Consider the following 26,104-nt stretch of genomic DNA (forward strand, 5'->3'; position numbering starts at 1 on the left):
AAAATTCTCAATATGAATAAGAATTGAAATTTTGTTCACATTCATACATTGTTTTATTTCCAATAGCAAAAATAAAATGATAAAGCTAAAATGAAATGAACCTTATGCAATGGTTACAGTATCTCTAATGAAGACTAATGACACTGTCTGGTGGTCAACAGCTCTACATTCCTCACCTATGCCAGGTGTGAAATGTCATGTTTTTTTAGTAAACATCCCAAACGAAATGGGTCCTTCTTCAGAAGTGACACATTCCTCAAATAATTAGACCAATTAACAACAACATTTAAACTTTTATACTTTTATTTAATTTTACATAAAAAATAATGTTGGTATGGTTTTACATATTGAATATCACCAGCATATATACACACTTTAACAATTGAGCAACAACACTTACCTTAATTACTTGAAATCTGTGAAAACTTTCTCTTTATCCTGTCTTTGATTTTTTATTTGAAAATGAACGTGATAATTTTATAATTACATAGGTACCTAATAACTTTATTTATACCACAAATAGACATCCTTTGATGATACCACCAGTTATATTTTTTGTAAACATGATTAAAGGATTTTTTTTTATTTTTCACAGTTTGAAAATTAAGGTCATTCTCTAAATATGATTAAAAAAGGAAATAATTTTATTTTTTACAGTTTAGTTAGACTTAGTCAGGATAAGATAGTGACAAATGGATTTTTATAATATACTTTAATTTCAGGTAAGAATATGAATCATTTATTACTACTGGGGCTAATAAATTATACTAAGATAGTCACTGACACACAAGCTGGCATAAAATATAATCTATGGCAATATATTACTCTAAATTCATAAATAATATGTCACAAAATACATTTCATTATTAACACACCTTCATATTAAACCATATACTATTTATCTCTATATACTTTTTATTATATATATGGTACATAAAGGATCAGATAGTGGTACATAAAGGGGTGGTACAAATGGGGACTGGTACATAAAGGGTGACATCCATATAAAATACTGCATCGGGGATTATTTTAAAGCTTCAAATGTTTCAAATGCATCTTACAATGAACGAAAATAACTCTCATCAGTCTGAAATTCACAATTCTGACGCCATTGTCGCTTTGTCACGTGACGAGTTTTCATTTGAATACTTTCGGATCGACCGGGTAGCTTACGTCTAATTATTTGGACTAGGATCGACCTTGACATTATTTGCTGAAATTGTAAACATTACTTTCGTTTTCTGAAATCTATTATTTGTGATAAACAACTTACGTCTGGTGTATTATAAGACTGATTTCAGTGTGAATCAGGTAGTTTTAAATAATATTTACTTTGAGTTTGTATTTACACTACAATTCGTTTACAAAACAAGCAAGAATAATCTAAAATACCGGGAAATGTCATTCTGAATTTGAAAACACTTGAGCACATGGTATGTTACTAAAAATAGAAATAACGTCATATGACCGTGAAATCTCTGGAGATTCGCATTTCAAGTAAGTCTGTCTCATCGCTGTTTTTCTCGATATGTAAAAGCAGAATAGAAATTTTTTAAATGTTTAAGATAGTATTTTGTGAAAGATTATATCAGTTAAATGTGAAAAATGTCAATCTCTCCGATCAAGTGGTTGATTTGGGACAATAACTGCATTTAAAAGCTGTTTTGGACCGGTCTTTATTAACTGTCAACTTTTCGGGAATTTCTGGTTGACTTTCCTAATGGGATTGGTCCATAACTATAAAGTCGCGCCAGTCAAAAATCATAAAAAGCGACATTTAAAGTTATGGTAGCCAGAACTAGGCCTGCTCCTGTCAACTAATTTGTAGCAACACGTAATTTAGAGATAAACAAAAACAATCATTTTATTTCTGACGAACAGCGAGGATCAATTAAAATGTAGTCAATGACCTTTATAGTATTTTCAAGTGTAAATCGGCGATATAACTAATCCAAACTGATTTATTTAGATATTAGAACAGTGTTCAACACTTAACACTGATTTATGGAAAACATGAAAAATAAAAAGAATTTTAAATAATAAGTTTTTCCTACCTACCGACCCTACTTTTTTTCAGGAGGTGACCTGAAACACAACTATTTTTCTTTTTGGCCTAACACAGACCGTTATCTCTTTAATCTCTTAATTAATCGACAACGATAAAAAAATGCCAGTTGCTACTTCACACAGCGCAATACACTCGAGAATTATTGGAAGTTGATCAGTTTAGTAAATTGAATATTGATGATGTTTTTATTGAGATTTAATGATATTTATATGAATTTTAAATTTATTTGCCTATGCAGGGATCGACAAGAATACAAGAAATTAGATAATCCGACAGACGGTGGTTATATATTGCTGAATGAAAGAACCATAAACAACGCAAAAAGTTACACTCAAAATCTCATAATCTTAATGACTATTATACACATATTAATGTACAAATAATTTATAAATTTAATATATACAGCTTATATATAAAATAATAAATGATGCACTTTATATTGACGTGTACATTATAATTTAAAGTTTACATACTCACCAGTTCCAAATAGTTTATTATGAATGATTAAAATGCAAATGATAATATAGGGCGAACGAACCCAGGGCGAACGGACCCAGGGCAAACGTGTAACTAGGGCCAGGGTTTTTTTTACTAAGAAAGTGACGCCGATAGTCGGCGTCTTCCCCTACCAGAATTTTTTCCCCTCAAAATACAATTTCCCCTCCAAGAATATCATTTTTCACTATAACTAAAACATATTTTTTTTAGCATTTATTTAAGCTTTTAATCGAAAATTGTTAATTTTGATTGCTTAATTATCCATCGCAATACTAGCTCATTTGCGGTGGTCACGTAATCACGTTAAAATAGCAATAATCACTATGGAGTTGGATTAGAATGTGTAGTTTGCGGTTTGAATTTTTGAAAAGTCATGCAGAACATTTCGCACTTTCTCGCTGTAAATTTGGGTAGAAGAATCCTCAAACTAAACGTGCTATCATCTGAGTCGTTAAGCGCATGCTATATAACGTAATGGATAAAGGGAAGTCACTCTAAATATCATTAGTGTTTGTTAACGTTTTTTTTATGATTCTGACAGAAAACTTCTTTATTGTAAATTATAAATTGGGAAAAATGTCATCTAGATTTGATTGGGAATGGGGCCGTTTTTTTTGCTTTGGGAATGCCTTCATTATCCGGAGGCGCAGACAGTGGTGAAAAACCCCTGAAATCAGAGAAGATGAGTTATAGACATTGATTAAATGAGTTTTTATTTTTTCCCCAAATATGTCTCTTTCGCACTCTATTTTCCCCTTTCACCCAGCGTCCAGCGTCTTCCCCTTTTTCTAAAAAAAACCCCTGAGGGCGAACGGACCCGATACCGTCCAAAGGGGAAAAATGCGTTGTTTTTTAGGAAAAGGGGAAAATTAAGAAGTCATTCTTTTATATGTAATGATATTTATTATATGAATACACATGTATGTATGAATGTTATATTCACAGCTGAATGCCTCTGTTCTTTTCTTAAATATATATCAATGATTTGTTCAACACTAGTTTCAGTCAATTCAGCCGTCATGCAAAGTATCAGTTTTCCAAGCCAATTAAAGTCTAATTGGGATTTTTTAAATCAATAAAATGGCAAATGTGAGCATTTTTTATCAATAAAATGGGCAAAATTGGAATGTTTTTATCAACAAATATTGACACAATATAGATACATCAGGCCTTTTCTTGGCCATTTTGGAAATAAAAATTCATGAAGTCCACTAATTTGGGAAAACCTAATTTCATATAACTCTTTATAATAATAAACAATGATATTAATTATAGATATATACCTTGTTAGTTGTTTATTAAATGAATTTCAGATATATCTATCATGAGGCAGTTGATTGTAAAAAAAAAATGTTTTTTTACTTTTGAAGGCGATTTTTTAAAAAAAAATTGGGGAAAATATATACTTTTTTTGGAGGGGAATGGGGCCGAATATCGGCCCCGAAATTGCCATAAAAAACACTGAATGATTTTGTTTTGTGTCAATATAATTGTCGTCATTACCGCAACTTAATTAATAATTTCTTCCAGTGGTATATACAGTAGAGTTAGCGATTGTGTTCCGCGATTAATCGGTAAAAAATCGCTAAAAAATAAGCGTTTTAAACCGATTTAAGCGCCTAGTAGATTTTTAGCGGTTATTACGCGTTTTAAACGGATTTAATCGGTTTTCATCCGCTGAATTGCGCAACCACTTTTTAAGCGATTGTATGCGATTAATCGCTACGCATGCGCATTTGTCCAAACCGCTGAAAAAGCGCTGAATGGGCGGAGCCTTACAGAGGTAGTTGTGTCCTAAAATATGTATTTATAGATCCTCGCTTATCTGTGTGTTATAGATATTTGGTTATTTGTGTGTTATCCATTAAAGGTTAAACAGGGGTGGCGAAATCTCAAAAAACTATACTTGTCCACAGACAACCATTTAGGAAATTTAACTTGTCCATTGCTGAACTACACTTGTCCGTTAATGTTTATATAAATTATAAACGCATTTATTGATTAATGTAAAACAATGTGGAATATACCAAAATGAGTATGATTTGCTAGTTTTGTTTATAGTTGTACAGGCTTTTTCCGCCCTATGCCACGGGTCCGAAATTCGGCCCCATTCCCAATGCAAATCTGGTTGTTTTTTTTCCCAATCGAAAAAAAAATTCCCAATTCCAAAAAAAAAAAAAAAAAAAAATTTTTTTTTTTTTTTTTAACTTAAAATATATAAGTTTACCTGATCCGGTGTAGAAAATAGAAAGTGTTGCATAATTTAATTATCTGTTTCCTTGAATTTGTTTTAAAAACTGTAAAATATGTTAATTATTTAAGACTTTCCTTATTTTCCTCAAAATCCGGCGCTTCACACGATTTTTTTCACCTCAAAAAAGGCCAGGCCTTTTCCCCAAATTCAGATTAAAAAACCTGCACTTATCTCACACGTCCATAATACTTTGTAAAATTTTAATAATAAGTTATCAAAATAGTTGTTATTTACCAGTTAACGGCTTCTTTGAAATATAAGAAACACTATTTACATGCGATCATTTTTCCCAATTGAGCCAATTTTGCGAATAATTTATTTCCCAAAATGGGGGTTTTCACGACGCGAAATTCCCAAAATTCCAGTGTGGCGTATTCCCAAAATGGAGCGGAAAAAGCCTGTTGTATTTCAATAGTACATTCATTATAGCAGTATATTATAAACAATATAAAGACTTTCTAAAACTTTTAATCTTGCAAAGCTAGTGTTATTAAAACATGTGTTGAACATAAGTACATTGTAATCTTAACAAATTAAACTAGTCCAATATGTCGACCTCATCAGACTGAGGCTCTGCGCCGCTACTGGTAGCAATTTCATTATCATCAACTGGTAACCATTGAAAATCTGTGAGCAAAGTTTCTTGAAAAGTTCTGGTGCGTTTACTTAGATCATATTTTTTATCATAATCTTTCTTAGTTTTTTTGGGAGGTGGACTGCTCAAAGCTTCGGGTTTCTGCTCCGTTGTTGAAGATTTAAAAAAACTAAATGTTCCATTTTTACCATTAAAGTCGTCTAAAATAACAAGGTAGACCGTGTTTTGATTATCTTACTTTGATACTTTTTATTTCCGTCTGATTGAAAAAATAAAGAAACCAGTCTGTACACTGTCTAACAGTCGGGCCGAATGTTTAAAATGCGGCATGCTCCTGGTCTCTTATATAATAAGGGCAGGGGTTTTTTTTACTAAGAAAGTGACGCCGATATTCGGCGTCTTCCCCCACCAGAATTTTTCCCCTCAAAATGCAATTTCCCCACCAAAAATATCATTTTTCACCAAAATATAATATTTTCCCTCAAAGAAATGTTTATTTTTCCTTTTGGCATTCGACAATTATCCAATTTGCACCAAGTACAACGATCTCGCTCTCTCTCTCTCCAGACGAACACAAAAAACCTGGGAATCCCAGTTATTCTAAATATAGCTCTTAAATTACGTCATGTAAACTGGGCAACTAATCGTAATAATCATGTGACTATTTTACTGGATGCACGAGAAGCGTGTTTCGTCAATTAATTACCGGAAACCAGTCGAATTTTCATCCGGGCTATATGCAAGCCAAGATATAAACGTGAAAACAGAGAAAAATGTCTCACAATTGGCATTCTTCCACAAACAAAATAAAACATTCGGACTCGGAAGATACTGAACGCATCAAGGCATTTTTTAAGAAAGAATCATCGAAAACCGTTATAACCCAGCAGCATTCTGAGGTAATCAACATCGAACATTGTGAAAGTGAAAGTAGACAATCGGCAGCTGCCGATCCTTTCCCTTCCAATACTGTAGCAAATCAAGATCGTCAACCCATTCATCATGAAATTGAAATCACAAAATTGACATCGTCCTCCGACCCCAGTACAGAAATATAGTTGAAAACAGTTCCCATTATTAGATCTACACCTGCAACTTTATTAAGGACTTTGACTTTAATACGTGTTAAATGTGCTTAAGAACAAAAAGGACAGAGACAAGCCTCTTTTGATGAGTTATAGACATTGAAATGAACAGTTTTTATTTTTTCCCCTAATATGTCTCTTTCGCACTCTTTTTCCCCTTTCACCCAGCGTCCAGCGTCTTCCCCTTTCTCTAAAAAAAACCCCTGGCTATAGATTCTAATAATCATAAGTCATAAGACACTTCTTTCTAAAAAAATAATAATTGAGAATTGGGGAAAAAATATTCATATTTGGCAGGGAATGGGTCCGACTATCGGACCCGTGAGATAGGCAGAAAAAGGCCTGTTTTAAGTGTGCGCACTGGTAATTGAATAAATATGGTAATAACTGTAGCAATTATCACGATGTGTAATTCTTTCGGAGGACCGGCTGAGGACGTGGAACTTTTGGATATATATATAGATATATGCAGGTAACGTCTGTAGATTATAAATATAAATTTGTGTGATTGAAATTGATTAGTGTGTATAGTAACTGTGAGTAGTGTACTTTGTGTATTTTTCATGTTGTCACGTAATTTGTTGTTTTGTCACATGTTTTCGTGTTACAATTTTGAGTTTGAATTTTCTTTAGTTGAAAATTATTGGTTTATATAGAAAAAAAAGTGTAATTTAGAAGGTATTTAAGGTGAAAACTATGTCCTTTTGATATTGTTAAAAATCACAGTGTCTAAGGGTAAGTTTCGAGCAGTTTTCTTACAATTTTTGTCTGATAATTTTTTCTAAACGGGAGTGTTTATTGACTGAGTGTCCCAGTATTTCTGCCCGATTTATTCTTGCCCAACTATCGAGCACTCTTTCTGTACATTATATTTGCACAAATTCTTTGCACTGCACCTACCTCGTAGATGTATGATTGAGAAGAAGAGCGAGCACGGTAACTAAGTGGTATATGTTCTGTGTTGTGGTGTCTATTTGTGTTCCTATTTGTGTTCAAGCGATGTTTAAATTAGACAAGCGTATACTTTTTATGCAAATGAATTGTTTAGCAAATTGGTTGTACGGCTCCATTATTTGGTTTTTGCATTTGAAAATATTATTGCGTTTAGAATGAGAATATTATTTGGTTGTAGAATTCAGATATTAGATTAACTTAATTTAGTGGTATTATTGTTGTGAATTTAGGATTCAGGGCGAATGGGAATTAGGTCGAACTGAAATTAGGGCGAACGGACCTGGTTTCCTTTAACATTCATATCAATATATCATACAACAACATTTTTCATCATTTTGACAAAAACAAATAGTTCTGAAATAATATATATATATATATATATATATATATATATATATATATATATATATATATATATATATACAGGGCTTTCCTTAGACCTCAAATCTCAAGAGTCAATGACTCTTGGGAACAAATTTTCAAGAGTCAAAATCAAATTTGTATGAGTCATAATAATAACACAGGAAAGTCAATGATATTTTGTACTTTAAGCAAATTACTGAGATATTATATATAAAAAGCAACAAATTTACAAATATCTCAGGCTTTTTCCGCCCTATGCCACGGGTCCGAAATTCGGCCCCATTCCCAATGCAAATCTGGTTGTTTTTTTCCCAATCGAAAAAAAAAATCCCAATTCCAAAAAAAAAAAAAAAAAAAAAAATTTTTTTTTTTTTTTTTAACTTAAAATATATAAGTTTACCTGATCCGGTGTAGAAAATAGAAAGTGTTGCATAATTTAATTATCTGTTTCCTTGAATTTGTTTTAAAAACTGTAAAATATGTTAATTATTTAAGACTTTCCTTATTTTCCTCAAAATCCGGCGCTTCACACGATTTTTTTCACCTCAAAAAAGGCCAGGCCTTTTCCCCAAATTCAGATTAAAAAACCTGCACTTATCTCACACGTCCATAATACTTTGTAAAATTTTAATAATAAGTTATCAAAATAGTCGTTATTTACCAGTTAACGGCTTCTTTGAAATATAAGAAACACTATTTACATGCGATCATTTTTCCCAATTGAGCCAATTTTGCGAATAATTTATTTCCCAAAATGGGGGTTTTCACGACGCGAAATTCCCAAAATTCCAGTGTGGCGTATTCCCAAAATGGAGCGGAAAAAGCCTGTATCTTAACATTTATTTCTTATATTCCAGCCAATAAAAGAGATAATGCAAGCATACATTGTGACCAACAGTGTGAGCATAGTGAAATCAATACGAAAAAAACACTCGCATTAATATATAATTCGGTTGACATATTGTTTTAAGCATGATATTGTAGTGCTTTACTTTGCTAATAGATAATTTATAGTTGGCGGACATTAGCAACGCTCGTAGAATGGAACGGTTTTCGGAAAAGAGCTAAGATGTTTCGCCAGTTAATGCTGGTGTCAGTGCCAGCCGTTTACCATCAAAATACCTCCTTAAACTCATACATGCCAGACGTCCTGATCTCGGCGGGACAGTCCAGCTTTTGGGCTCTTTGTCCCGGCTTCCCGATATGAGACGATTTGTCCCGACATTCGTTAAAAACAATGTAAGGTCTATAAGTTCCCAATAAAATTCGCTTTTCGAGCTCTTTCTGGCTAAAACTTACCATCGCTAATCTCTTTATTGCCCCCAATTAACAACCCACATCTACTACTCGAGTGCACCAGTGTTGTTTTTGACACCTAATCAGCAATTTATCGGCAACTTATTGATTTAATTAGCATTCACACCATGGTGTTTTTTATGATAGTGGTCGCTAATTGCTATCGAAAGATGTATCGTACAGAAATAAACGCTACCTGTGTTTGTATTGCATGGCCCAAACAAGTCCAACGATACCATTACCCTGTGTATTATACAAACGAAGGTTATACAACCTGTCAAAAAACTGATTTTGTACATCAAACAAATTGAATTCTGACCAATACACATTGATGTTTCTCACAAATTACCTTTCGTTTTCATCTGATTTTCAAAAATAGTTTGTACATATTGCATCATTCTAAATTTAGAGTTAATTTACGATTGGTTGAATAAGAACAGTGCTCGATGCGCTCACATCACAGACATATGTTCAAGGGGATCCCAATTGGATGTCAAATCGAGGCATACGGGGATACCCCACATTTCAGTTTATGGAGTGTGTTTACTTCCGGTAAATGGAGAACGTCTGTGTTCACAAAATTCTGAACACACATTGATCGTAAATATTGGGCAGAAATTTATAGTTTTTGTAAGTAATATACTGACTACTGACTAATTTTATGAAACGAAGAATGATTGGTCGTTTTAGGTGTCCGAACACACATTGGTCGTAAATATTGGGATGAAATTTATAGTTTTTGTTAGTAATATACTGACTAATTTTAGGTGGAATGATTGATTGTTTTAGGTGTCCTGCTTTTTGGTCAAATTTCCCTACAATTTGTTATGGAAAGTCCCGATTTGGACCTGAAAAATTCTGGCATGTATGTTAAACTAACTAATCGGATTTACATTTATCTCAAAATCGACCCTGGACGGCTCAAATCCGGATTTAATTATTTCATGTGCCATCTTTACGGAAGACACAAACACGCCAATTTTCTCTACCGTCTCAAATGGTCAATTATTACACCTATGTTGCAATCAATTAGCACATGCAGCATCCAAATTTGTCACTTTGCCACACGGTCAGTTACACCAGTTCTATGGTTATTTTAAGCGACTTTGAATGTGCACTCTTGCACAATAATAATAATATTTTTTGCAACCCTGATGCAAAGCGTGTAAATTGACGTTGTAGACAGTACATATGCCAGCATAACTTTCGCGCGTCTTTGAACCGAGCAAACATGGAATAAAACAGGGTTGGGTACACTGTATTCAGCATTGGAAATACATTCTGACATATTGTGGAAGTATTTCTCAAAATATTGTGGATGTGGATATTATAATTACATACTGGATATTATTAAAACTGACACGGGTGAGTCCATTCTGTTTTAGTGGGTTTAATACATGTCGTTTCTGCAAACAGCTGATAACAAACACTTGGATAAATAATAGAACGTTGATACACGCGTCATCGAACCAGCAGTGTTTTAATTGGTCATTACTAGATTTCTCAATGGGCAAAACTCCACCTAATGGGCGGACTTGAGCTTCAATTATTGGAAATGGGCGATAACGGTTAGCATCTACCAAAAGATACTCCGCCCCAAGCCAATTATTGATTACTCTTAACAACTTTTGATCTCTTTGACGCAAGTCGGTACATTCCCCCGGGTCAAATGTGACGCATGACGAAATTTTCTCACGAGTCAAACTAGGGTATTCTGTAATTTTCAAGCGTCAAAACCCGGGAGCTCGGGTCAAAGGAAAGCCCTGTATATATATATATATATATATATATACATATATATATACAAGGTAGGTATCTCTTGACACAGGAAAATCACCTACAGCAACATTTTAAAGCAATTATATGCCTAAAAGGCGGTCGATTTTCGTAAACTATATACCATTTTGTTGGGAAAGTTTGCCTCGTGACGAAAAATGACCACAAACGGCTATTTGCCAACATAAAATACTTTAAAACACTCCTGGGAACTCGTAGAAATCCTAGGTCGGCTCTTGTCTGACCGAACGTTCAGTACCGATATTTACAAGAGTAAAACTATCGAAATACCTCGGCTTTCGAACATAATCCACATTAGTACAATAAACAAATACGAGTTTATCAACTTAAGTTTGTATAATTCTATTATATTTGTTTATTATTGTTTCGCACACAATTTGGCCTTGAGGCTTTTTAAACACACTCCTCCAGGGTAGCAATTTAACTTATGAAATATTAGGCCATGCCAACGATAAACAAACGATAAATGACTTTCAGAAAAGTTATTTGTCTGAATATACTTGATATTTTCTCAAATTCAAAGTGTTACAGCATTAATGGATGTCATATTGACCCTGGAAAATGTTGGTCCGGGCAAGTTATTTGAAAATCTAGTTGTATGGTCTGGCAAGCACATGTAGGAAAGAACTAATCAACACTTGTAAAAAATATTTGTGAATACATTGGTTATGGCACAAATTTACTTTACTATATGGCAGGGGTTTTTTCAGCACTGTCTGCGCCTCTTGAAAACGGAGGCATTCCCAAAGCAAATGGACCCGTTCCCAATCAAATATTGATTACATATTTCCCAATTCCCATTTTTTTTTTTTTTTTTCAAAATTGTAAAAAGGAAACATAATTTATATCGAAAGAGTGACTTCCTTTCATCCGCGACGTAATAAAGCCTTTAGCGACTCATATAAAATTCTGTCTTCATCAAATACATTCAAATATGAAATGAATAAACGTTGAACATGCCCAATATTGCATGTGTATATATAAAGAAGACAAAATAAATAAAAACAAATTTATTTGTTAAACCAATGTCTTATTTAAGCATGATACATTCACAATGTTTTCCAAAAATGAGTCGTTTCATTGAAGCACAAATTCCCAAAATGGACAATTTTGTCGATAGAAAATTCCCAATTTGGTCAGACTCCTTTTCCCAAAATAGGTAGAAAAACCCCTGTATGGTGTTTTCAAGTGTTATACCCAGGGGAGGCGGAAAACTACAACGGGCGAGGCATGGTCAGGGGTGATAACCCCAAAAAAAGGGTTAGGGTTAGGGGTCGGGTTAGGGTTAGGGTTGGGTTTAGGCTAACCCAAACCCTAACCCGACCCCTAACACTAACCCTGACCCTTACCCTAACCTTCTAACCCCCCCTTGCGCAATACCATACCATGCCTCGCCCGTTGTAGTTTTCCGCCTCCCGTATACCCTGAGCCCTGTTCATGTTTGCATGACATTTACAATGTTTATTTATTGTTCAAAAGAAAGATACGGGTATTTTAATATGAATTCTTGTGTTTCAGATTTTATAAGAGAAAAGTACGACTCAATATGCTGCAAATTCAAAATGAAGTCTGCACACACTGTGACATCCATGTCGGGAGACAAGCCATTATTATAGCTAAACAATGCAGCAGCTTTGTTTGATGTGGTATGACAATGAAAGCAATTACTGAAATTTAGCTGTTTTATAGACGAAGAAGAATTGGAGCTCATGTATAATTGTGAAAATGAAGAGAATGCCACCAACAAGAGTTAACCATACACAATGAACAACAGAAATGGTAAGTTTATTAATATTCTTTTATCACCCTTGTATGATTTGCGTTTTTGGTTAATTGTATTAATTGTATTACTGTTTTTGTTTGTTTGTGTGGTGTTGTCTCAGACCACTTACCTTTAGAAATTCTGCTACACACCATGTACATAATATATAGTTCATAACTGTTATTCAAACTGTTCGATAACCATTGACACGTAATTCTATTCACAATTTTCAAGCTGTGAATCTCAAACATCGTTATCGAGATAATTTACATTTGAAAGATAGTTGGTTGTTAGAATTAATCAAGATGGTAATAACACAAATAATTTATGATGGGAAAAAATAATTATCATTGAAGGATAAAATACACAAAGACATTTACCTGGTGAGACCTTTATCTGTTCATTATTTTTGACTCGGCGGACAAATACCCAGCCAGAAAAATTACAGGGGGGAAAATTACCCAAGCCTTAAAGGTTCTGTGCGGACATTTACCCAGCTGCTTATTTACTTGTAGATATCCCGTTTATTGTTTTCATTATGCTAAAGACAAAAGTTGTATTCACGCTTACTATTTAAAAAAAAATTAAATTTCTTTTCTCAACTTATTGAGCTGTAGACAGGAGTCGGATTTAAAAAGCACATGTTGAGTATTAATAAGTAGTAAGGACATTTTGTTTTTTAACATCTAAATGGATTAATTATCTGATTTGCTTTGCCTTGGCTATCCTTCGATGTGATAATACAGTTTAAACTGCTGAACGTAGACGTCATCAGCCAAGCTCCACCTGTCATAGGTTGTTTCGCCCCATTATGCTCGGTACAACCTCAAGGTGGCGGGGCAGGTAGTGATGGCCAATCACTACCTCGTCTACGATGGCTGCCAATTTGGTTCGCTGCGTCTTAACCAGAGCCAACTTGATGCTCGTTCAGCTGCCTTGCCCAGGGCGTGGATTGTAGTCTTCCTGACTCTTCCTTCAGCTTCCAGTGCTCCAAACATCTTCCACACCGACTGTGATGGAAATCCTCTGCATCCAACTTCCACTGGAAAGATCGAGTTCAATTGTTTGTGTGATTACAAATGACATAATGAAAATTATATATAAAACAGTGCCCACAGTTTGTTAATATTCGTGCATGAATTAACTACAAAAATACCCGGATTTCTCTTCGTCGTTATTCACAGCAGGGTAAATGTCCGCCCTCAACTGTTAATGAACGGGTAATTTTATGCCCTGTATTTTTTTATGTCCCCCACTATAGTAGTGGGGGACATATTGTTTTTGCCCTGTCTGTCTGTTGGTCTGTTTGCGCCAACTTTAACATTTTGCAATAACTTTTGCTATATTGAAGATAGCAACTTCAGATTTGGCATGCATATGTATCTCATGAAGCTGCACATTTTGAGTGGTGAAAGGTCAAGGTCAAGGTCATCCTTCAAGGTCAGAGGTCAAATATATGTGGCCAAAATCACTCATTTTATGAATACTTTTGCAATATTGAAGATAGCAACTTGATATTTGGCATGCATGTGTATCTCATGGAGCTGCACATTTTGAGTGCTGAAAGGTCAAGGTCATCCTTCAAGGTCAGAGGTCAAATATATGTGGCCCAAATCACTTATTTTATAAATACTTTTGCAATATTGAAGATAGCAACTTGATATTTGGCATGCATGTGCATCTCATGGAGCTGCACATTTTGAGTGGTAAAAGGTCAAGGTCAAGGTCATCCTTCAAGGTCAGAGGTCATATATATGTGGCCCAAATCGCTCATTTTATGAATTCTTTTGCAATATTGAAGATAGCAACTTGATATTTGGCATGCATGTGTATCTCATGGAGCTGCACATTTTGAGTGGTGAGAGGTCAAGGTCAAGGTCATCCTTCATAAGGTCAAGGTCATCCTTCAAGGTCAAACATCATATAGGGGGACATTGTGTTTCACAAACGCATCTTGTCTGGCTGGTTATTTGTCCGCCTAGTGAAAAGTCATGAACAAGTAAATGCCCGTATTTCATATAATACACAAAATTATATGCATGTTTATTTTATATGTTATTTGCATTGATCGATCAAATCATACTTTGCATGTAACATTCCTATTAACATATAAATAATGGTTGTGTCAGCTTTTTAAAGCCTATTTGAAAAACTTCATTGAAGTGTGGCTAGCAGTAAAATATTTTTTGAATTAATATACAAGAAGAACAATAATTACAATTTGTTTTGTTTTTTTTCCAGATTTTAAATAGGAGGTTTTAGTGTGACATCACAAGAGGGGTTTTCCGTTACTAAAAATAGATTGGCCGTCAATAGCCATGGTTACAGTTACGTAAAAGATGAACAAAGGGCTTTTGTTTAGTCAATAAATTGATAAAAAAATCCAAAATTATCAAGAAAACACCAAAATAATATTACAGATATATCATATATAGTAACAATATTGATAAATCTATGTTAATGTTTGCTCAATCATTTTCTATGTCCCTTGACATATTGCTTCTATATTTTACAAACTTCTTTACCAACATGACCCCAATCTACAAACAAGAGCAGACAACTGTATCAAGCATTATGTACATGTAAGAATTATGGCCCTTTTCCACTTATAATGTGCATATTATTGATGGATTTCCTTGACCCATTTTTTTTTAAACATGGTAAAAAAAAATAATGTTATTATTTTTTTATTATTTTTGAAAGACCGTCCACCCAAGCTATTTCTATCAAACTTGAAATAAAATCTTATTAGTTTGTTTTATGTCTTTAAAAATGTTATATAGTGTTATAATAGAAATGGATGTGGAAAATATACATGAACTCAGAATCGTCTATAATGTACCACTTCTTTATAACAAAAGCGATCAATATTTTTCAATTATGGTCCTCTTCCAGTTTGACTTATTACCTTGACCTTATTGAATATGAACAATTCCCCCATGATGGCTAACGTTATTCTGTCAAGCACTAAAATAGTCGAGCGCTCTGTCTTCTTACAGTTTTGTTTTATGCCCTGTCAATAGAAGAATGGTATAAGGCATTAAGATTCACCCCTGTCCGTCTGTCTGCGGTGATTAGTGATATTAAATAGGTTGAAAGATATCACGGAGGAGAAGTGCAGTGCAAAAGAATCTTTTCCTTTAAATATTTTTAGTTTTTGCCCTTAGTTTTATTTATACTTGTTTTTTTATGACCATAACTTGAAATCTATAAGTGATACAGACTTGAAACTGGATGAATGATTAAGATTCACCCGTGGTGTTGTCTGTCCGTCGTTCTGTCATTTCGTCCATCCATACGCCCGTTACACGTTATGAATTATGTAATGCCCTCTTAGTTGATTGAAATTGAGGATTTTTTTTGGTCCAGAGTTTTTCTCAGTTACTTTTACATGCAAGTTCATGGAACATTCAAAATAATTTTTGAAATTCATTTTGTGGTGGTACAAAGTTTTGTTGGGTTCAGGTCTAGAATCATGTCCCCTTTATTGATTGAAATTGAGTATTTTGTCTGTCTATTGTATGAAATTTATTGACATTCAAATTAAATAAGAAATAATTGATGTGTAAGCATTGGTTATTGTGGTAATAACCAACGGTTTGGAGTATACATAGTAATTAAAAGACGAGGACGTAGCCCGAGTTGTTTGATAACAAGCATCGGAACTTAAGGTTTAAATTTTATTTAGGAAGATTTAATAGACTAGATATAATTATACTTGGATGTGAGCCACCTATTCTTAACTTAATTAATTATTTTTTTTATTATCCCTCTAAAAAGGCATATGTACAAGTTCGTTTCCACATTTATTGTCATAGATCTTAAAAAGAAATATAACTAACATGTTTTTACTGAGACAAGGATTCTATGCAAAATTCAAAGGGTACAGAATTTGTGTTAAAAAGAAGACACCAATATAAAATATGGACTGAAATTGATTTTTTAACATGTTTTAATAGACTGCAGAAAAGGGACAAACGAAAAAAGGGACGTCGGCTTCAAAGGCAGCTTCTACACCTAAAACTAAAGCAACAAAAGCAGCATCCACACCAAAAGCAACATCAACAATAGTGGTAAGTTAAAGAAGTTTCAGTTCAGATGATTCAATTGCAGTCATTATAACCCTTGTTTATATCTGAGTTTTTATGTCACCATGTCCATTCTCTGTCTTCAAATAATAGTGTGTGTTAACACAAGTCACATGTCGTGGTATAATTGTATTTTAGCACTCTTTGGTGGTTGTTGCATATTATCAGTCAGAATAAATTGTTAAGTTGAGAGTTGTGTCCTTTAATTGATTGAAACTAAAGTGTTTACATTTAAATTTATTCAGGAAAATTTAATAGACTAGATATAATTATAATATACTTGGATGTGAGCCACCTATTCTTAACTTAATTAATTATTATCCATCTAAAAAGACATATGTACAAGTTGGTTTCCACATTTATTGCCATAGACCTTAAAAAGAAATATAACTAACATGCTTTTACTAGTATAAGGATTCTTATGCATTATTCAAAAAGTACAGGATTTGTGTTAAAAAGCATACACCAATATAAAATATGGACTGAAATTGATCATTTGTCATGTGTTTTACTTTTAACAGACTGCACAAAAGGGACAAACGTAACAAGGGACGTCAGCTCCAAAGGCAGCTTCTACACCTTAAACTAGGGAACTGAAAGCAGCGTCCACACCAAAAGCAACATCAACAATAGAGGTAAGTAAAAGAAGTTATTCAGATGATTCAATAGACAATCCCTTCAAATAATAGTGTGTGTTAACACTTGTGAAAGCAGAATTCTTGCTCAGTCTTCATGAAATTCGTCAGAACATTGGTCAAATTTGCTTGTTCATCTGTCTGTCCATCACACGTTTGTTTCCAGAGCTGTTTTTCAGTAACTATTTCATGGAATTTCATGAAACAATAAAATAAATGTCATCATGGCGATTTACAAATTGCCCTGATAACAACAGAGTTAATTGATACAAAAATAATGAATGTCCAATTTTTGTTTCCTCTTCAGAGATGATTCTCTGTTACATTTGCATGGAAATATATTGAACCTTAAACAGATAGGTTATGTTAGGCTGTGGTGGTGCACACATAACTATTGTTGGATAGCCTTGGTTTCTCGAGAGATATGCCCCTTTAATTGATATTATTTTTTTGCCCGGAGCTGTTTCTCAATAACTATTGCATGGTAATTCAGTAACTAGTGCATCGAAGTTAATATTAATATGTATCATAATACTGCTGCTGTACACCACCAAATTTTTGGACAGCCTTAGTATCTTGAGAGTTATGTTCCCTTAATTAATCAAGAATATATTTTCTCAATAGGTATTGCGTGACAGCTCAGATAACATGTAATATCAGGGGTGGCGAAATCTCAAAAAACTATACTTGTCCACGGACAGCCATTTAGGAATTTTAACTTGCCCGTTGCTGAACTACACTTGTCCGTTAATGTTTATTATCCCCACGCTTTTTGAAAAAAAGGTGGGGATATTGTGGTTATCTCCGCCGTCCGTCCGTCCGTCCGTCTGTCTGTCCGTCCGTCCTGGCCACTATCTCCTCCTACACTAAAAGCACTAGAACCTTGAAACTTACACACATGGTAGCAATGAGCATATGTGCGACCCTGCACTATTTGGAATTTTGATCTGACCCCTGTGTCAAAAGTTATAGCGGTTGGGGTGGGGCCGCGTCAGAAATTATCACTCATTTTTTTAGGTTATTTTACATTTACTTCTTTATTTCTACACCGATTCACTTCAAATTGATACTGGACCTCTCTTATGACAATACGGTCAATCTCAACCATGCATGGCCCCATTCCCAACCCTGGGGCGCCCCGCCCACATAGGCCACACCCACCAAAAATTTCCATTTACTATAATTTTTTCATTTCTACACGGATTCACTTCAAATTGATACTGAACTTTTGTTATGACATTAGGGTCAATCTCAACTATGCATGGCCCCAATCCCAACCCTGGGGTGCCCGCCCACATAGGCCACACCCACCAAAAAATTCCATTTACTATAATTTTTTCATTTCTACACGGATTCACTTCAAATTGATTCTGAACTTCTCTGATGACATTAGGGTCAATCTCAACTATGCATGGCCCCATAACCAACCCTGGGGCCCCGCCCACATAGACCACACCCACCCAAAATTGCCTTTACTATAATTTCTTCATTTCTACACCGATTCACTTCAAATTGATATTGAACTTCTCTTATGACAATACAGTCAATCTCAACTATGCATGGCCCCATTACCAACCCTGGGGCGCCCCGCCCACATAGACCACACCCACCCAAAATTGCCTTTTACTATAATTTCTTCATTTCTACACCGATTCACTTCAAATTGATACTGAACCTCTCTTATGACAATACGGTCAATCTCAACTATGCATGGCCCCATTACCAACCCTGGGGCCCCGCCCACATAGACCACACCCGCCCAAAATTGCCCTTTACTATAATTTCTTCATTTCTACACAGATTCACTTCAAATTGATACTGAACTTCTCTTATGACAATACGGTCAATCTCAACTATGCATGGCACAATTACCAACCCTGGGGCGCCCTGCCCACATATGTCACACCCAGCCAAAATTGCCTTTTACTATAACTTCTTCATTTCTACACCAATTCACTTCTAATTGATGATGAACTTCTCTTATGACAATACGGTCAATCTCAGCTATGCATGGCCCCATTACCAACCCTGGGGCACACCTAGGTCAAACATTCGGCGTGGGGATACGCGTCGGCCTCTGCCGCGCCATTTCTAGTATAAATTTTAAACGCATTTATTGATTAATGTTAAATAATGTGGAATATATCAAAATGAGTATGATTTGCTTGTTTTGTTTATAATTGTATTTCAATGGTACATTCATTATAGCAGTATATTATAAACAAAATAAAGACTTTCTCAAACTTTAAATCTTGCGAAGCTAGTGTTGTTAAAACATGTGCTGAACATAAGTACATTGTAATCTTAACAAATTAAACTAGTCCAATATGTGGACCTCCTCAGACTGAGGCTCCGCTACTGGTAGCAATTTGATTATATAAACTGGTAACCATTGAAAATCGGTTAGCCAAGTTTCTTGAAAAGTTCTGGTGCGTTTACTTAGAACATATTTTTAACCAGGTTTTCCGAAGGAAAAAACTGGTTATTAGATTGGCGAATGCGGGCGGGCTGGCTGGCTGGCTGGCTGGCTGGCGGGCTGGCGGGCTGGCGGAACAAGCTTGTCCGGGCCATAACTATGTCGTTCATTGTCAGATTTTAAAATCATTTGGCACATTTGTTCACCATCATTGGACGGTGTGTAGCGCGAAATAATTATGTCGATATCTCCAAGGTCAAGGTCACACTTTGAGTTCAAAGGTCAAAAATGGCCACAAATGAGCTTGTCCTGGCCATAACTATGTCATTCATTGTGAGATTTTAAAATCATTTGGCACATTTGTTCACCATCATGGGACGGTGTGTCGCACGAAAGAATCACGTCAATATCTCCAATGTCAAGGTCGCCACGACTAAAAAGAGATTTTTTTTAAAAACAAACTTACAAAGGGGGTTAATTTTCAGATTTTTTTTTCACAATGAAAACCTGGTTTTGTGACAATTTTGTCCCTTGTTTATCTTAGTTTTTTGGGAGGTGGGCTGCTCAAAGCTTCGGGTTTCTGCTCCGTTGTTGAAGATTAAAAAAAAAAGTTTCATCTTTACCATTAAAGTCGTCTTAAATAACAAGGTAGACTGTGTTTTGATTATCTTAGATTGATACTTTTTATTTCCGTCTGATTGTAAAAAAAAGAAACAAGTCTGTACACTGTCTAACAGTCGGGCCGAATGTTGAAAATGCGGCATGCTCCCGGTCTCCTATAGAATAAGGGAGATCACTGCGCAGGAAAGTGCACGTATTTTAGCTTGATTGCTCCGCAAATAGCACTGACAATGTAATCGCGTGTCAACATCCGGTTTTGTAAGACTTAATTACAGCTTTAATACAATGTATTTTTGTATACCTGGACGTGACTTTTAAAAAATTTGTTGTCCACGGACAACTAAATTGAAAAAAGTCAGTTGCCCAGACAAGCAAATGTACGACTCGGGCAACTCGGACATTTGATTTCGCCACCCCTGAATATTATTCTGTAGTGGACTAGTGTTGCACAAACATCTTGGTAAATCAAGTAATGCCCCTTAGTTGATTGCAATCTTACGGAATTTTGTATGCCCAGAGCTGTTTCTCACTATTGAAAGGCATAAGGGAAATTAGATAAAAAACTAATTACAAAAATGTTTGAAAAAAACAAACAAAGTAGGGATTGAACTCCTGACTGAGGGGTGATAAGAGGAAATAACGTGAGACAGCGCCTTAACCAACTGAGTTATTTTGCTTGTTACGGATAAGTTGACTTGATTACAGTGACATTGATCATTCAATAATAATGTTGTCAAAATAAAAGGGCCAAACAAACAAAAATAAATTTATATAATGAATTTTATTTCAAAACCCATAAATAAATATCCCGTGAAATATGCGTTCATACTATATTCTTTATTTCAGACTTTGCCACCTTGGGGCCCTTCAACGTGACCTTTCTCTTTAAATGTTAATATCAAATATTGGTTGTTCTTACAAAAGTTTTGTAAGAATGACTTGATCAGTTCAGAGTTGTACCCTTATATTGAAACTCAACGATTTATTTTTTCTGTGGGAGAAACCAATTCAGTTGCTTGTTCAATGTGTCTTAACCCCAATATAACAATGCATAACTCATTTTCTTTTTTGTTCCAGGGATCCAATGGGAGACACTTACATGTTTTGCTCCAGTCAAACCTGCACGATGGCCCTGGAGCAGTGCCAATGAGAATTCCTAACTATGTTGAACACCTCAACAGTGACCAGCGTGATGTGCTCCAGGACATTCTTCAAAACAACAAGGAGCACAAAAGCACCATGACGGAGCCAGCAATGACTTTTGTGACATGTGAACAAATAGCAAACTTTTTTTTGTTTGTGTAAATACAGTCAACAAGAAACTGGATGTCTTTACACAGAAGATTGACAAGCTAGAACAATTGATTTTAAGTTTAAGTAAATCTGTCAGTAAAGTTCTAAACAAAAATGAGTTGATCGGTAAAGGGGAATCTGACATCTGTGTTAATGTGTACAACAGTCAGGGTACGGATGATGTTCAAGCATCAGATGATACGTTTGAATTAGATTGTAGTAGTTTGGATGTTGGTTTTGTTGGTGCGGATAGCTATTCAAGTGTTTCAGCGGAAGGTAGTTTCGATGTTGGTTGTTGGTGCGAATAGTTATTCAAGTGTTTCAGTGGACGGTCAGTGTTCTCGTGATCTGGATGTAGGAATAGTTGGTGGTGATCAGTCTGATGTTCACAACAGTGAGCAGGATGGAGAAATGGTTTGTATAGGTCGGTCACGTGTCATTCATAGTGGGAGGGCTGCAGGAATAGTTGGTGGTAGTCAGTCTGGTGTTGTTGATAGTGGTAGGGCAGCAGGAATAGTTGGTGGTGGTCAGTCTGGTGTTGATAGTGGTAGGGCAGCAGGAATAGTAAGTGGTAGTCAGTCGGGTGTTGATAGTGGTATGGCAGCAGGAATAGTTGGTGGTAGTCAGTCTGGTGTTTTTGATAGTGGTAGGGCAGCAGGAATAGTTGGTGGTAGTCAGTCTGGTGTTTTTGATAGTGGTACGGCAGCAGGAATAGTTGGTGGTAGTCAGTATGGTGTTGATAGTGGTAGGGCAGCAGCAATAGTTGGTGGTGGTCAGTATGGTGTTGATAGCGGTAGGGCAGCAGGAATAGTTGGTGGTGGTAGGTCTGTCATTGTTGATGATGGTAGGGCTGTAGGAATGGTCCGAGTGGTGTTAGGTTTACTTCTGGTGGCAGTCAGGGTTCTTGTGTCAGTGGAGGTATTGGTGTTCCTAATTACAGTAGCAGTAACTTTGATAGGACACCTCTTAGCATTAATAGATAATTCGGCAATCAGCCTTTGATGATAATCCGTTGCGCTGATGATATGGGTGCAGTTCCTCCTCACGCAGAAATTGTTCTACATAAAGATGTTGTTGATGAGTTGCTCTTGGAGCATAAAGGTAGTATTTCTAAATTGTCTTGGAGCTTGGCCAAGCAAATGTTTTCTGAAGAAGACCTGTATTCAGGAACATTCAATGGGAAAGGTGGTCGAAAAGTGCTGTCGCCAAGAAGGAAGCAATTAATCCTCAAGGTTGTTGGTTATGCTTTTCCAGGTATCACAGGAATTTCTGGTTATGTTGCGGCCACAATTAATAATGGAATTAGAAACAAAAGGAATTACAAAAAGAAATTACCATATTAACTCAAAGAATTGCCCACACGTTTATACTGGAACATTTATGCGTTTTGATGTTTGAATCAAGACGGATTTAAGTAAATATACAAAAATACTTTGTCGTACAAAGTTTCAACTGAACTTTGGCAGTTTTTTTGTATACTTACTTAAATCTGTCTTGATCCAAACATCAAAACGCATTCATTTCTTTTTGTAATTTCTTCTGTTTCTTGAAGAATCTTCCAGAAAGTATTTGTGTGAGACTTGTTTTATTATGCTCTTGGTGAGCAGGATGAAGGACTAGTTGGTGGTAGTGAGTCTGGTGTTGATAGTGGTTGGGCAGCAGGAATAGTTGGTGGTGGTCAGTCTGGTGTTGATAGTGGTTTGACAGCAGGAATAGTTAGTGGTGGTCTGTCCGGTGTTGTTGATAGTGGTAGGGCAGTAGGAATAGTTGGTGGTAGTCAGTCTGGTGTTGATAGTGGTAGGGCAGCAGGAAAGTTGTTGGTTCTCAGTATGGTGTTCATTGTGGTAGGGCAGCAGGAATAGTTGGTGGTGGTAGGTCTGTAGGAATTGTCAGTGGTGGTCAATTTGGTGTTGTAGATAAGGTCTAGGGCAGCAGGAATAGTTGGTGGTGGTCAGTCTGGTGTTGATAGTGGTTTGGCAGCAGGAATAGTTGGTGGCAGTCAGTCTTGTGTTGTTTATAGTGTTAGGGCAGCAGGTTTGTTGGTGATGGTCAGTCTGGTGTTGATAGTGGTTTGGCAGCAGGAATAGTTGGTGGCAGTCAGTCTGATGTTGTTTATAGTGTTAGGGCAGCAGGTTTGTTGGTGGTGGTCAGTCTGGTGTTGATAGTGGTAGGGCAGCAGGAATAGTTGGTAGTCAGTCTGGTGTTGATAGTGGTAGAGCAGCAGGAATAGTTTGTGGTAGTCATTCCGGTGTTGTTGATAGTGCAGGGTTGATACAGACCTTGAAAAGTGCTTGAAAATCAAGGTTTACCTTGAAAAGTATTTAAAAACAATTTGGAGTGCTTAAAAGTGCTTATTTTCAAACATTGCCTTGAAAAGTGCTTAGAAATTGCTTGACTTTGGCTAGAAAAGTGCTTGAAAATGAAATTATCACAATTAAAAGTGTTAAAACCATATTCATTCTTTCCAAGCTTTCAGCTTATTTCACATCATATCAATCCGATCATATTGATTGCTCCTCCTATTGTAGGATATACCCACTGTTTGTTTATAGTCTTTCAGGTTAGAGTTTTGACGGAAAATATGCAGCTGATGCTTCATAATTAAATAAGCACAACTATGTTAAATGACATTGAGTTGTTATGTATGTTCAAATACATCTTTGTAAGCATTGTCATAAAAAGTACTTTAAAGACATTTGAACGTTGCTAATAGGAAAAGCGCTTGAATTTCACTTTTTTACATTGAAAAGAGCTTAAGAAGTGCTTGAATTCCATTTGGAAATGTTTTTATGAACCCTGTAGTGGTAGGGCAGCAGTTTTTTTTATATTTACTTAAATCTGTCTTGATCCAAACATCAAAACGCATAAGAGTTCAAGTATCTTTCAGAAAGTATTTTTGTGAGACTTTTTTTATATTGCCCCCCCCCCCTTATGTTAGGGTGGCATATAGCAGTTGAACTCTGTCTGTCAGTCTGCCGTAAAACTTAAACATTGGTTATAACTTTTGCAATATTGAAGATAGAAACTTGATATTTGGCATGCATGTGTATCTCATGGAGCTGCACATTTTGAGTTGTGAAAGGTCAAGGTCATCCTTCAAGGTCAAAGGTCAAAAAACAAAATCCAAGGGCATTAACAAGCTTTAAAGGGAGATAATTTCTATACCTACCAAATGATAAATAGAAACTTTATTTCAAAGCGACACAGTAGGGGGCATTGTGTTTCTGACAAACACATCTTTTGTTTTAATTTATTAATAAATTGTTAGCCAATGTACATGATGCATATTTATTCAAACTGTTAAACCTTTGCATGCTGGGATATTTGTCATGTGCTAAAATGTCGTCTGCTGAATTTCTAAAATTAGCCTTTTCTTAAAAAAAAAATTCAAGGAATACTATTAGAATAACAACATGCTGGATCCTGATGAGACGCCACGTTCTGTGGCGTCTCATCTGGATCCAAACTGTTTGCAAAGGCCTTGAACATTTGGTTAAAAGGGTTAATGTGTTATATAAAATGTGCAAGTAACATTGTTCACAAAAAAGTCTGTAGGTTGCAGTTACTCAACATGGTACATGTATGCAACATTATTTCAGCTTTTATTTTGTTATGTGGATAGTGAGTGTTTCTTTGTTAATATGTTGATGTATTTATTATAAATAAACGTAATATTTCATATATGTTTGCTTTTCACTCTATAAATGCGACCAGCTGAGCGACTTTTGTCCAAATGATCATGAATGTTTATACATATTTATTTAATGCTTTCCGGTGGTTTAAACAGAAATATCAGTGAATTAAAACTGACAATTTCAGTGTTTCAAACAATGAAAAATATAAGTGAAAATTATCGATAACTTTCACTGTTTACGGTGAAATGACGTCATTATTTTGACAAAATGACGTCATTATCCCAACGACATTCTTTAGTTTAACTCTTTAACAATGTATATAAACTGTGACAAAAGCATGCGCCACTTGTGAAAATATTAATTTCTATGATCACTCGTGAATTAAAATCGATATTCCACCGAATCCAACAAATATCCTCCTTATCATGTTTTATTAAAAATAAAACACCTAAAGGGTTACTATAAAATTAATTTACTTATGTCAAACAACATGCAAAAACATAAACAAACACAATATGTTTTATGTTTTTATTTGGATGAAAAATAGATTGAATGGTCGCAAATCTAAAGAACCGATGTAAACGTTGCAATACATTCTGTACCAGCTATCCTGATTTATAACCCATTTCAAGAAACTAGTACCTCATTCGAAATTCAAAAAATATTGTTCTGAAAGGCAAGTTTTTGTGCATGGGGAATATTTTGTATGAAAACATGAAAGGTGTAATGCTTTCATATTTAATG

General features: G+C 35.2%; 1 long non-coding RNA gene across 1 annotated transcript; it reads left to right on the forward strand.

Moving 5' to 3' along the window:
- The first annotated feature begins 6,911 nt into the window (after positions 1-6,911).
- On the forward strand, positions 6,912-25,404 carry LOC127858916 (uncharacterized). Its single transcript, XR_008039191.1, has 5 exons — positions 6,912-6,972; positions 12,429-12,689; positions 16,632-16,745; positions 17,282-17,395; positions 21,510-25,404. It is a non-coding gene; the product is annotated as an uncharacterized LOC127858916 (long non-coding RNA).
- Positions 25,405-26,104: the final 700 nt, after the last annotated feature.

This window comes from Dreissena polymorpha, chromosome 14, assembly GCF_020536995.1.
Source record: "Dreissena polymorpha isolate Duluth1 chromosome 14, UMN_Dpol_1.0, whole genome shotgun sequence".
Classification (NCBI taxonomy): Eukaryota; Metazoa; Mollusca; class Bivalvia; order Myida; family Dreissenidae; genus Dreissena; species Dreissena polymorpha.